This window comes from Palaemon carinicauda, chromosome 1 (genome assembly GCF_036898095.1).
Source record: "Palaemon carinicauda isolate YSFRI2023 chromosome 1, ASM3689809v2, whole genome shotgun sequence".
In the NCBI taxonomy this organism is placed as follows: domain Eukaryota; kingdom Metazoa; phylum Arthropoda; class Malacostraca; order Decapoda; family Palaemonidae; genus Palaemon; species Palaemon carinicauda.
The window spans coordinates 126335668-126341077 of record NC_090725.1 but is presented as its reverse complement, the minus strand read 5'-3'; positions in this window follow the sequence as shown (position 1 = coordinate 126341077).

The following is a 5410-nucleotide window of genomic DNA, read 5'->3' as shown; positions in this document are numbered from 1 at the left end:
AATTTCATTGTGTTCTTCATTCAAGTCAGTATATGTAAATTTACATTATTTTGAAGAATTAACTTTTTATTTCACATATTTTGTTATGAAGTCTTACGTAATTTGATTAATAGTGTTATATGATCCATACGAGATATGAACAAGGGCTTATCTAAATCTTTTTTTATATTTTTATGAGGTATTGCACCATGATTGTGAGAAAATATGCAATTCTTATATTTGCCACATGTTTTGGAAGGTTCTCGAAAACTCCAGTGTTAGATTTTATTTTGTTTTTTTGGTATTTCCGGGGACAAAGGTGGGCAGAGCTAGCTGAGAGATAGTCTTCTCACTGTTGCGTTAGTATGCGTCCAAGAATAATCATTGCCAGCCTTATGCCTTTAAACAGCCCGCAAGCTTCCAGATCTCTGACCTAGAATAATCGAGAGGTTACTAAGTTCATATATAAGCGCCCCCAGGGATACATAGCGGCAGAAGAGACCCAGCCTGTCCTGTGAACGAGCCAAAGTACGTCCTCTCTGTCTCAAAGTGCCTCGATAGTGAGTCCTCTCCAAAGTGATTAAGTTTAATTACGACATACATTGTGTGTAATGTGGTGAAACGTTACAAGAGACGTTAAGGTGATTTTAAATTTATTGTGTTGTGGTGAGTGCTGGCATTAATATTTGTAACTGGCCCAGTGAGATTTATGTAAATGCATGAAGTAGTAAGTTTATCAGTTACTTTATGTAAGCTCTTTAAGAGTTTAAGCATTTGAGTGTAATTATTTCTTTCGTCTTTGTCTTAGGTTTTATTCAGATTCAATGTTTCAAGTCAAGTTTCTTTGTCTTAATCTAAGTTTTGTTCAGAGTTATTATTTCGAATGATGTATTTCTTTATGTAGATTCTTTAAAAGTGTTGTAATTTTTATAGGATATATCTATTTTTGTAAAGAGTGTATTATTTCAATACCTAGTGTTTATTTCAGTACTCACTCGTACCCCTGTTAAAGAATCGAGATAAGAAGTTGTTTGAATAGTTCTTAATAGTAATTACCCAGTTTTGTTTTGAGTGTACTCAAGAAACCTTTGGATACTCAGTGTTTTTATGTATTACTGTCTGGGAGTTATATAACTGTCTCAGATCTCGGGTATTGATATTTTCAAGTGTAACAGATTTAATGTAAAAACAAACAGATGAGTTTAGAACTCGAGAGGTTGTGTAGCTTGTCAGCCGTAATGTATATAATATCATATTTTAGTTCCACACCACAGATCTTTAATATAATATATATATATATATATATATATATATATATATATATATATATATATATATTTATATATATATATATATATATATACAAATATATATATATACATATATATATATGTGTGTGTGTATATATACATGTATATATATTTATTTATTTATATATATATGTGTATATATAATATATATATATATATATATATATATATATATATGTGTGTGTGTGTGTGTGTGTATATATATATATATATATGCTGTATATCCCAAGCCCTGGAAAAAAAATATATAGATATTTTATGCGATCTTTTGAATTTGTGAAGTGGAATCATTTGCTCTTTAGATGTACCATGACGTAGAAGATGTTCAGTGAGATCACTGGACTCTCTTGAAAGTATCATGACTTGAGGTAATGTAGTTAACTGTATCTTTCCATGACTGGCTATTTCCACAACTTTAGTAGACTGAGCAAAATAAGAGAGCAACAATGCTTTCCTTGCTTATAAGAGAAGCAGTATTGCTTGAGGCACCACTCGATTAATAGGAGTCCGTCTGAGAGTATTCTCACAGTGCAAGATGTAAAAACTTTTATAATAAAGTGTAGAAAAGTTCCAGGGTGTCATTTTTGTCCACATGCTTGGAACAAAAATGGTGTCAGGTCTGTTTGAATAAGCTGTGAACGAAGTTGTACTTGAGTTGGGGCAATAGAAAGTGCATAATGATGATGCCAATGAGGTCGACCACAGCAGTTGAAACTATAAGTTCAGAAGACTAAAATTATGCCAGGGCATCAGCCACCCGTTGAGATACTACCGAAGAGTTATTGGGTCTTTTGATTAGCCAGACAGGACTACATTTTATCCTTCTCTCTGGTTACGGTTCATTTTCATTTTGCCTACACATACACCGAATAGTCTGGCCTATTCTTTACAGATTCTCCTCTGCCCTCATACACCTGACAACACTGAGATTACCAAACATTTCTTCACTCCTGAAGTTAACTACTGCAATGTATTTTTTCAGTGGCTATTTTCCTCTTGGTAAGGGTAGAAGAGACTCTTTAGCTATGGTAAGCAGCACTTCTACGAGAAGGACACTCCAAAATCAAACCACTGTTCTATAGCCTTCGGTAGTGCCATAGCCTTTGTACCATGGTCTCCCACTGTCTTGGGTTAGAGTTCTCTTGCTTGAGGGTACACTCAGGCACACTATCCTATCTTATTTCTCTTCCTATTGTTTTGTTAAAGTTTTTATAGTTTATGTAGGAAATATTTGTTTAGGTGCTGTTGCTGTTCATAAAATATTTTTCTCCTTGTTTCCTTTTTTCACTGGGCTATTTTCCCTATTGGGGACCCTGGGCTTATAGCATCCTGCTTTTCCCCCTAGGGATGTAGCCTAGCAAGTAATAATAATAATAATAATAATAATAATAATAATAATAATAATAATAATAATAATAATAATAATAATAATAATAATAATAATACCGGTAAGTTACAGTGCTGTTGAAGAAAAGGATATACGAGAACAATGAACACGGTACTTGGAAAATAGGTTAGACGATTAACTGAGTTAATAAGTATGATATTAGATGAATGAGAACAAGAACGGCACACAGCCACAGCATCCTCTATGTACATGAATGAAGTTTAGATGCACGCGAGTGTAAACGCTCACGTGTATTCGAGTGAGGATACTCGAAATCTCGTGGTTCAAAAATTACCAGAACTTCAGACAAGTGTTAGGCCTTTCGACGACCAACTGCCTAGTGATAGATTTCAATTGACCAAAGTTTTTTGATAGACTTCGAAGTGGCCACATATGGGTGGTCAGAAAAAGGAAAAGCCATACAAGTTATTGGAGGTGAATTGTTAGCCACTAGATTCCTTTAGAAGTTATAGTGAAATAAAGCAACGTCTAATTGGGGAGTACGCCTTGCCCTGCCCGATGCAAGAAAAGGTGATACGAAAGAAAATTTTCAACCAAAAATTTTAGTGGATGAACCACCTTTAAGTTTTGTAACAAGTATACACAGGGACTATTACAGTTTTGCTACTTGGAGTGCCAACCTACATGTCTATTTTTTTTTTTTTTTTCAATAAGAATTCTTTAATTCACGCCTCTTCAGTTAATCTGTCAATATCTTATTGGTTTTTAATGGTCTTGGAATCCAAAGTAAAATTGATGAAGTGTTTAGGAGGGAAAGATATCAGGAAAAACACTATTGATCAGAGATGGCTTTTCCAATCCCAAAAGAAAAAAAAGACACTCTTCATGAGTAGTTCAGAAAGAAATAGTATCATTGCTTCTTTCTGAAATTTTTATTTTTTTTTTTTTCCATCATAAGATAGAGATCATACCTAGACACAGTATTCCTATTTGATGCTGATGAGGGTTATCCTAGCATATAATTACTCATGTTCATCTCATAATGATAGAATTTTTCCAAGTGCTACAATAAAAAAAAGACTTGGTGCTAAACATAATACCAAGTATTATCAAATGGTCAGAATCATTAACCTTCAGGCAGCAGGCGACCCACTCTTACATTAGGTGGCCTAGACTGCTGTTCAAGGTCTCCATTTTGTAACCCACAATAATGTATGTCCCGTATACCTGTTAGTCAATTGTACCTGCAGCGGCATCACTTGCAGCTAAAGGATTAGATATGGTGTTAACTAAACATATCGAATAGCAGAGTAGGATCATAATAGTTGATTTAATTAATGAAATATTAGTTTTGCCGGTGCTTAATCTCACAGCCTCCTAGCTGGAGACACTTCTGCTCCAAATGTTATTTGATGTAACTATATAGATCCAAGATGTTATCATAAATACCAAATTATTACTACCCGTAGTAATAAAGTATATTTCTAAAGTAATAGTACGAGTGCAAGGTTTTAAAGGCCAAATTTTCTGACACTTGGATCAGATTTGAATTTCAATAAATTTGACGAGGTATGTTCTATTTATGAGGAAATACTTGAGACAACTCGTTAAGAATAATTCAAAGCCCCAATTGAATATTCCTCTCTGCAACTGTCTATATTTCTTGATATCTTTGTGAAATGAATGAAAATCAATGTTTTAGTTATGGAAATATCTTCTATGACTGCTTGCCCTCAAATACTCCATGTAGTAGCCGCTTTGCCCTAAGGTTATATAATCAGCTTCTTTAATAACTAATGAAGGATGAATGTTGATGTTTGAGACCCCTGAGAGACTAAGGTTTCTCCTCATGCTCGGTAGAGATGATTTTTTATATTTCTTGTATTTTCCATTTCAATTCATCATTATGGTTCGCCCAGAAAGTCCCTTAAATCTTAGTTTTATGGTCAATGGTATCAGTTTTCTTCGTATGTCCATCTTCATCTCTTTATCATAGCATGCCCGCTTGCATCTTGCATGAAACCCCAAACCAATGTTAATTTATCGTTGGCTGTATCAGACGAACAGAATAGGCTAAAATATTAAGCTTTTTTCTCTGTTGGCGTGAAAGTCAGCATTTAGTCAGCTTTCATTATAACTACGCAATTATATTCGAATGTTTACCGTTTTTATTGTATTTCTGGAAATATACTTATCAAATAAAATGTTTATCACTTTGGCTCAGTGGTCAGAGAAATTTGTGTCAGACGTTAGCGTCAACTATTAACAGAAATCTGTTATAACTGGCTTTATTGCATTACAGCAGGTAGAAATATTAATGTTACGGTACACCCCTAGTCAACCAAATCTCTCTGCCTAGTTAGAAATTTACTACATATAACTAAAACATTCTGAGATCAAGAGACAAAAATAGAACGATCGGTGATGGTTTTATTTTTATAATCGTAGGGCTCACATTCTATAATGATTTCCTATAACTGAATATATAAGTACACACACATGTACAGTATATATATATATATATATATATATATATATATATATATATATATATATATATATATATATATATATATATATATATATATATATACATATAAGTGTATTAATTTCCGATAGATATATATATATCGTGATAAATGGTGGCTATACATTCAAAGTATTGTATGTAAAAGAGGTGATTATCTCCCTACTTGAAAAAGACCAAACTTATATAAAAATTTTTTGTAAAAGTGTAATAATGATTTGGAATTAGTTATTTTGTGCAATAGAA